The sequence below is a fragment of the Haliaeetus albicilla genome, chromosome 2, assembly GCF_947461875.1.
Source record: "Haliaeetus albicilla chromosome 2, bHalAlb1.1, whole genome shotgun sequence".
Taxonomy (NCBI): domain Eukaryota; kingdom Metazoa; phylum Chordata; class Aves; order Accipitriformes; family Accipitridae; genus Haliaeetus; species Haliaeetus albicilla.
In genome coordinates this window covers 476,321-485,555 of record NC_091484.1, presented here as the reverse complement: position 1 = coordinate 485,555, position 9,235 = coordinate 476,321, and the positions used below count along the sequence as shown (strand labels likewise).

Genomic DNA, 9,235 nt, shown 5'->3' with positions numbered 1-9,235 from the left:
CCGTACGCAGCACCGACGGCGCGGTACGGCCACGTAGCGTGCGAGCGAGCGAGGCTCCGTGCCTAGGAGGCCTCGTCCTGCAAGACCTATGAGACGCGTGTTCTCCTAGGGGGAGGACGGCCGCGCCGCCGGAGTTACAGAAGAGGAGGGAGCGGGAGAGGAGCAGAAAGAAGCGTCTGAACTGGCAAATTCTCCTGGCAGTGCCAAGAACAAGAGCTGTGGTGAGCCCCGGGCCCTCGGGGCCCTGTCTCCCCTCTTCTGCGTTCTGGTCCCTCCCTGGCCCTCCCCTGGTCCCCCCTCTTTCCCACACCGCTGCCTTTTTTTTTTTTTTTTTTTTCTCCTTTCCTCCCTTGTACCCCTGATACTGAAAAGCCGGTCGAAGAAACTCCCTAAGACTCGTTTTGGAGTTTTAGAAAGCAGGCATTCTTCATTGCAGCGCTGGATACACAGGGGATAGTTGCACCTAGCGTGCATGCCACAGCTTTAGCACAAACAGGTTATACAGAATAACTAATTGCATGTTAATCAGATTAGTATACATATACGTAAAAACGATGGCAACCGATTATCGTAGTACTGCCTACATCCGATCACGCGCAATGAAGGATCCATTTGAGACGAAGGGCTGCTTTTGCAACCAGCGACCCATTGGAAGTTCTTGCTGGCTGTCCCTGAAGTCTTTATTCTTGTCCTTGTTCTTTGATCTTGAAGCTTAACGCAGTTTCAATCACATGTGGTCAGTTTCAGCATTGTTCTCATCTAGCGTACAGGAACATCTAGTCATAAGAGCAAAGAACTGCAAAACTTAGGAGTACCTACCTCTGCTAGTTAATTGCTTGGCTATACTTTTGTCTATTGTTTCAATTGTAGTGTTAGTATAAGATTTCTAATAATTATTTACCAAATCTCACTTTTGCAGTCACCTAGCAGCAAACCAGTTTCCACAGCTGGTACAAAATATTAAAACCATCCCAATATTTAGACGTGCTATACAGAATGTATGGAAATAGGCTATCAGAGGTGTCCGAGGGGCAGAGGGAGCGCCGGGGGGCGCCCCGAGACCCGGAGCAGACTCGCTGGCAGGACTCGATAGGCACGCGACTGACTGAATAAACGCTGGCCGCCCGTCCCCTTTGCCCTCCGGGCTGCGTTTGCGCTCCCTTTGCACGAGGCGAGGGGCCGTGAGGGAGCCCAGGGGAGGAGGAGGTGAGGCGCTGGGGGGGGTCGGGCCGCGCCCCCCCCCCCCCCCCCCCCCCCCCCCCCGTTCCTGCTGGGCTCCAGCTGTTGCAAATATTCTGGTAAAGAAATCAAAATTTAATCCCATAGAAGAGTTAGGTTTGATTAAGAAGTAAAATTGTGAAGCATAACGTATAGGATCGTTAAGTTTGAAACGTAGCCATAGAAACTTTAGGAACTGTGTTCGCGTGACTCTAGGAACCTTAATATTGTTAAAGTTTGAAATAGCTAACCCTAGAAACCTCACCAGGAAGTTACGGGTTTTTCTACGTTCTGTTTCAGGAAACTAAGGAAACCGTCGTGGACACCAGTTTGCTGCTTGGAAACCCCCTTACCCTTCCCATCTCGATTTGAGTATCGAAGATTCCAGTCAGCAGAGCTAAGTGTAACTGACCAATGATTGTTTTTAAGTAAGAATATTGATAAGGTTATATAATCAAAGGACCGATCATTATAAAGGTTAAATTTAAGAACGAGCAGAGTATGCATTTTTACGGAAGGAGCTTAGGTAACAATGACCTGACAAGAAAAGTCTGTAAAAACTGATGGATTTTGATACTAAGCGGGACACGCCTTTGGAGGAGCGATCCCCCGTGTCCCCAGCGCTGCGATAAACAAAGTGCCTGCTTCTTAACTTCACGTTGGTGTTAAGGAGTTTTATTCCGGATTTCGGTAGTGGTTTTGGCGACCCAGATGGGACCTTGCGAGTGAGACTGGACGAGATCGAGCGTCGATCGAACTCCGGCCGGCACCGAGGTATTCTCGGGGAGAACCATCACCCTCGACTCGCAAAGCTCCTCGCAGCGTTCCCTGGAAAAAAGGTAAGGCGCTGCTTCTTTGGAATTGGTTTGGAAAGCCCGCCCGTGAGGCGCGGCGAAAGCTTCGCAGGGTTGGGGCTTGGAGGGTACCCGTCTGCAGCGGAAGCCTAGGCGTCTGCCGGTAAGTCGTAAGCGAAAGCTACTGCTGGGTTGGACTTTGTGTATTATTTGGGACAATTGTCATTTGCATTTCTTTGGTATTTGGTATTTGAATGTATATAAGTATAATGGCATTAGCAAAATTGTTTAAGAATAAGAGTGCAGGAAATAGAACTGCTGATGAAAAGTTACCAAAAACATCACCGTTGGGACGTTTATTGGCACATTGGGGTGAATTGCAGGAAAAATGGTAAACAAACAGAACTTTGAGTTACAATACTATATTGCAGTTCCTGTTGTTTTGTAGGAGAGAGAGTAAATGGAATAAAGTGCCATATGTAGATTTGTTCTTTTTAAGTGAACGTATCTGACGGGGACCGGAGGCGAGTCTCCCAGCACAACCTCTGGTTACAGCTAAACTGGGAGAACAGAAAATTGAATTTGAATTGACACTAGGGTCACCTTTTCAGTTTTAAATACCTTAGAGGGAGAGTTAAGTTTTGAAGAAATTGGTGGTGTCGGTGCAACAAGTGAACGAGAAACTAGACCCTTCTTTAAATCTTTAACAATGACATTAGGAAAGCAACGGGTCACTCAGCAGTTTTTGTCTGTGCCAAATTCTCCTAAAATCCTGTTAAGGAGAGATCTATTTGAGAACTTAGAGGCAGAAATTAAATTTAAAAGTGGAGAGATTAAAACTTTAATTCCAGAAACTAAACGTATCGAAGCAGTGGCTTTGTTGTTAACAGGACGGTTACCGACAGCAGAAGATTATACCAGTCAAAGTATAATGCTGTAATTCCAATCATCTGGACTGGGAAGTTCCTGGTAAATCCAAAAAGCAGAACCTGTGAGAGTTGATTTAAAGCCAGGATCGAATCCGGTAAGAATTAAACGATACCCCCTAAAACCGGAAAGTCGGAAAGGGTTAGTAATGGTAATACAAAAATTTTTAAGATACAAATTGTTAATAGAATGTGAATCCAGATATAACACCCTGATCTTGCCTGTTAAAAGGCTAATGAAAAAGATGATAGATTAGTTCAAGACCTCCTCAGAGCAATAAATCAAATAGTACAAGATATTCATCCGGTAGTAGCAAATCCTTATACTTTGTTAACAACCCTAACGGAGAAACAAGAATGGTTCACAGTGTTAGACGGAAAAGATGCCTTTTTCCGTATTCCCTTGGATCCCAATAGTCAAGAGGTTTTTGCTTTGGAATGGGAAAATCCTGAGACTGGGAGAAAAACACAATATATGTGGACAGTCTTGCCTCAAGGCCTTAAGAATAGTCTTACCGTGTTTGGAAATCAATTGGCACGAGAATTAGTGATTTGGAAGAAAGAAAATAATCAAGAAATCTTGCTGAAATATATGGATGATCTGTTAATTGTAGCTGAGACGGAAGAACAATGCACAAAGTTAACTATTAACTTTTTGAACTTTTGGGGAATCAGTGGATATCGAGTGTCAAAAGAAAAAAACCAAATAACCCAGAAAGAAGAAACTTATTTGAGTTTTAAAATCCTAAAAGGACAGAGACAATTGGGAACTGAGAGAAAAGAGGCAATTTGTCGTCTCCCCGAACCTAAGACTAAAAAAATGAATGACGAGCATTTCCGGGAATGGTTGAGTGGTGTCACCTGTAGATTATAAATTGTGGCTTGCTGGCCCGACCTTTATAGGAGCAGCTCAAAACCTCAAACAACGGATTGGACCGATGCCGAGAAAGCTACTTTCCAAGAATGGAAACAGGCTGTAATAGGGGTGCCAGCCCTAGGCCTGCCAGATCTCACAAAGACACTTGAACTTTTTGCTCGTGAAAGAAGAGGTATAGCTCTGGGTATCCTGGCCCAATATTTAGGGCCAAGTGGGCGAGCTGTGGCCTACTTCTCGAAGCAATTAGGTAATGTGAGTCTGGGATGCTCTGGTCGTCCGAGAGCCGTCGCTGCAACTGTGCTACTGATCCAGGAAGCTCGTAAGTTCACCTGAGGACAAAGGATTAGAGGACAAAGGATTACTGTACGTTTCCCATATGATAACTGTTGTGCTAAAACAGAAAGGGGGGCATTGGTTATCCCCTAGCAGAATGCTGAAATACCAAGTGGCGTTGCTGGAACGAGGTGATGTTTACCTAAAAACTACTACCACCGTTAACCCTGTTGCATTTTCAACAACTGATCAAGTTAAAGGAGAACTGGAACGTGACTGCTTGCAGACAATCGAAAGAGTTTACTCCAGCTGACTGGACCTCTGAGATGTGCCGCTAGAAGAAACAGATTGGGAACTATATGCCGACGGAAGCGGTTCCATCTGTGAAGGAAAACGTTTATCAAGATAGACAATAACTACCGAGGAGGTAATTGCGTTGCCAACTTTGCCTTCGACGATATCTGCCCAAAAGGCTGAACTGATAGCTCTTATTCGAGCTCTGGAACTAAGTCAAGGAAAGCGAGTCAACACTTGGACAGACTCAGAAGTATGCTTCTGGAGTAGTACGTGCACATGGAGCGATACGGAGAGAAAGAGGACCGTTATCTGCACAAGGAACCACCACTCAGCACGCAGAACAAATACCGAAATTGTTAGAAACCATTCCAAAACCAACAGCAGTCACGATAATGCACTGTAAAGCACATCAGTTAGGTAAGACCGGTCCTAACGCAGGTAACCGACTGGCTGATAAAGCTGCTAAAGAGGCTGCGGAAAAAGGCATCCTAGCACTAGTTCCAGAGAAAAGTACAAAATTGCCTAAAGAAACTCCGAATTATAACAAAAAAGATGAAGAATTAATTATTAGATTGCAGGCTAACAAAATGGAACAGGATAGGCTGTAACACCGACAGGTCAAATAATAGTCCCACCCACAATAATAAGAGAAATTGGCCGAGCTGAACATCACAAAGTATATTGGGGAACAGAAAGTGAAATATGACAAAGATTGTTTAAACAATTAGAAGCGGATGTGAAATTTATATATAAAAATATCCCCGAATCAGTAATAAGATCATCTTTGGGATTATGAAATAAGGAAATTTTTTAGGAGAATATTAGCAAATTGATTGTATAGAATTGCCTTGAAAAGAAGGATATATCCTAGTTTTAGTTGATATCTTTACTGGGTGGCCCGAGGCTTTCCCTTGTCGCACCAACAAAGCAAGGGAAGTACTCAAAGTCTTGCTCAAAGAGATAATACCAAAATATGGGGTGCCTGTAGGAATGTCATCTGACAATGGCCCTCATTTTATAGCAAAGATTGTGAGACAAGTTGAGCAAAGTATTATCTATAGATTGAGACTATCACACCCCATATAGACCACAAGCAAGTGGGGGGGCAGGGGGAGGGGGGGGGGAGAGAGAGAGAGAGAGAATGAACTATACCCTTAAGCAACAGTCGAGTAAAATTTGTCAGGAAACCTCACTCCTCACATGGGTTAAAGCATTACCCATGGCTCTATTAAGAATCAGAGTATAGCCAGAAGAGAAAGAAAATTTAAGTCATTATGAAATGTTGTATGAAAGACCGTATCAAGAGTCCTACGTTCTGAGTATCTTGAGTGCCTTTGGAGATATGTTTTTAAAAGGTGTTATGATTTCTTTAAGCAATTCTTTTCAAGAACTTTGTCAGTATGTCTCCACAGCTGGACCCTTAGAACTGGACGTAGCAGCGCATCCCTTCCGACCAGGAGACTAAATATATATAAAATCACTGAGAAGTGGAAAGGACCGTATCGAGTCATTTTAACAACCCTTATAGCAGTAAAGGTCTGGGAGAAGAACCTTGGCTTCATTATTCAAGAATAAAGAAAGCACCAACAAGAAACCGGAAGTCTAAAGAAACTGGCCCTTTAAAACTGAAAATCTATAAGTAAGTTTCACGTTATCTGTTTGGGAAAACAGCTGTGTAAAGTTGATAATATTGGGGTTGCTATTAGGAATATTGTCGAGGGCAATAATCTTTTTGTGTGTTTAGAGGGCGTATGCATTTTTTTTGAGGGGTTCTAAACATGAGATAAACAAAATGAAACAATTATTGTTTGAGCTATTAATCTTGAGATTAACCGTTTTTGTAATTTGGATTTAAAAAAAAAAAATCTAGTTTTGTAACTGATTCAAAGTTTTGTAAAGACACAAAATTTAACCTCAGTAACAAGCCTGCCTTCCGATTCCAAAGTCAGATGAAAATCTAGTTCCGTGGAGAATACTGACATTGAATTTAACCAAAACTTGAGAAAAGATGCAGAACAATGAGAATCATTTTAGCAAATTAAATGGGATGGATTTAAAAGGCAATTATTTTTTTTGAATTTGAAAGAAGGAATTATAGCGTTGTGAATTATAACATTACCAAACCATCCACCTCATGGACAAAAGAATTCATTTAATCGCCCTTCGGGAGAAACTTGTACAAGCACCCCTTGGGGCTGTCAGTTGCCAAAACCGTAGAGACAAGTGCAAAAAGGAACTTGGGATCATATTGAAACTATAAAACGATGTCTAGAATTTACTGGAGTTCCAGGATCCTTGTTAGAGCCACCCAGAGTCGGGACCATCTATGGAAATTTAGACTGGTTTAGACAACCAGAGAAAAATCACAGATCCTAAACAGAGCTGAATGAAGGCTTATACTTGCAGCTCTTCTGACCCCAAACTCCAAAGACTTTCTCTAGTAGCTAAAGCTCTAAGATGGGGATGTATTTGCAGAAAGCATAATAATATTTGACATGATCTTTGGTCCCCTCTTCGGGACCAAACGGAAAAAATTTCGCTTGGAGTTGACTGTATTAAAGGACAGGTGAAAAGTTCAGGCTTAACTGTTTGGGTGACTAGTGATGATATATGATCCACTCACCTTTTCATGAAGGAGAAAGGCAACTCGTGGACTTTAGACTTAATAACTCTATCCTCTCTCTGGAAGAAATCTCCCTTGTGGCCTCGCTGGTGGACCTGGGTAAATGGAAAAGATGATACCTGGCAATGGCCAAGTCTTAGAACTAAAATCAGAGGGGTATTAAAATCTGTATTTTGACCCCAGTTAACAGCTCTTCCCAATCAGCTGACTCTTGACATCTTTCATTCAATCAAGGAAGTGCCTGCTGCTTAAGTTCACATTGGTGCCGAGGAGTTTTGTTCCGGATTTGGGTACCACAGCTGCGGGCCGGGGCTGGAGGAGCCGCAGGTGCGGGCAGTGAGGCTGATGGGGACGGCCCCTCCCTGGCCAGGGGGGGCTGCCGGGGGAGGGGCCGGGGCGGGGCCGGTGGGAGCCCAGGCAGGAGCGGAGCGGAGGCCGGGGTGCGGCTGCCCCTCGGACCGCGAACGTCGGAGGCGGGGGTGGCCCGGGGGGGGCGGGGGTGGCCCGGGGGGGGTGGGGGCCGCCTGTGCCGAGGCCGGGGGCCCTGGGGGCTCACAGGGCGGCTGGGAGCACGTGCGCGCGCGGGGGGGGGGGGTGCTCACAGGGCGGCTGTGATCACGTGCGCGCGGGGGGGGGGGGCGCTCACAATGCGGCTGTGAGCACGTGAGCGCGTGCTCACCGGGCCCCGTGGCGGGGCTGCGCAGTCGGCCGGCGGGTTCCGGGGAAAGCCCCGAGGGGGACGGCGGGGACCGTGTCGGACGCACGGAGCGGTAGCGGGGCCGCGCCGTGCCGTGCCGTGCCGAAGCGGCGGCGGCGGCGGGCGCTGCCCGGAGCCGGAGCCGGGCGGGGGGTGCCGCGCCGTGCCGGAGCCGGGCGGCGAAAGCGCGCCGGAGCTGCCCGGAGCGGCGCTGGGGTCTCGGCGGGAACTGCGGCTGCGCCGGCGTGGGGGTGGGCGGAAACGGAAGCGGCGTCCCCTCGGGGCCAGGCAGCAGGGCAGGCTGCCTCCCGGGGCATGCCGGGAGCTGTAGTTTTCGCGGACTCGGCGGCCGGGCGGCAGCGTGGCTCTCGGGCGCGGCGTAGTTCTCGCTGCCGCCGCGGCCCCCGGAGTCCGACAAGGTCAGACGCAGGAGCGTTACCGGTTTCGTGTGGTTTTCCGCGGGCTTCCCGCTGCGCCCGCTCCCCGACCAGCCGTGCGGACGCGGCTCCCGGGCGCATGCGCCGTCCTGCGCGTGGGGCAGCCCGGCGTTCGCTCGCTGCTCTGACCCCTCCGGCGCATGCGCGGTCCCTGGGAGCAGCGTGGTGGCGCGCAGGGCGGGGGTCTCGGCGGCAGCGGGCGAGCGCCGGGACCGCGGGTGAGGCGAGCGATCCCCTCCGGCGGGGGCGGTGGCGGGGGGTGCCTCCTGTCCGCTGGCCGCCCAGGGCTGGCGGGACGGGAAGCTGCGAAGCGGCCGCCGCGGCAGGCTCCCGGTCCGCCGGAGGCGAGCCGGGCCAGGGCAGCGCCGGGCAGTTCCCCGAGAGCCGATAGAAGGGAAGAGGGGACGGAGGCGGGCACCCCCCAGGCGCGGCCAGCGGGCGCCTCCCCGAGTCGCCGGAGCTCCCCCGGCGCCTTTGCTCGGCCCGTGCGGCTGCCCCCAGCTCCAGCCCCTCCCCTGAAGCCTGTGCTGTAGCCGCAGGCAGCCCCCGGGCCCTGTCGTGAGGGCAGCAAGCTGGCCCTGCGATGTTCTCGAGTCTCCCTGGACGTGGGTGCCGTTAGCAGCGGCGCGGGGAACGAGCGGCGTCTGCGGAAGCCCCTGCGGAAGGAGGGGCTCCGGCCAGGGTCGAGCTACGGTAATAACGGTCACTGCTGCCTCTTTCCCTCTCCCAGAGGCCACGCTGTGAGTGCGGTTGTCCGTTCGTCCCCGGGGATGCCGTTGACTGCAGCAGCCTCAGGCTTGCGTGGGCTGTCTCTGCCTGGCCTCCCTCTCCTCGCGGCGCGGGAGCACAGAGGGACAGGCGGAGCGCTTACTGGCTGTGGACGGGAGCTGCTGAAGCTGGAGAGGCCACAGAAAGGTAAAGAAGAAGAAACGGCAGGCCATCTGGCTGGCAGCTGCCTCCCGCTGCAGCCAAGAGAGAGCCTGCCTCTCTGGGTGTGGGAGGATCCCTCCTCGTAGTCCACAGCAGGTCAGACCGCCAGGGTCTGTATGCATGACCAGCAGCGCGGTACGGCCACATAGTGAGCGAGCGAGCG

The 9,235-nt window shown here is 49.7% G+C and overlaps 1 long non-coding RNA gene across 1 annotated transcript; it reads right to left on the bottom strand.

Moving 5' to 3' along the window:
- Positions 1-480: 480 nt before the first annotated feature.
- LOC138688612 (uncharacterized) lies at positions 481-7,790 on the bottom strand. The gene is made up of 3 exons (XR_011327496.1): positions 7,688-7,790; positions 7,009-7,103; positions 481-759 (listed from the first exon to the last, which is right to left on the bottom strand). It is a non-coding gene; the product is annotated as an uncharacterized lncRNA (long non-coding RNA).
- Positions 7,791-9,235: the final 1,445 nt, after the last annotated feature.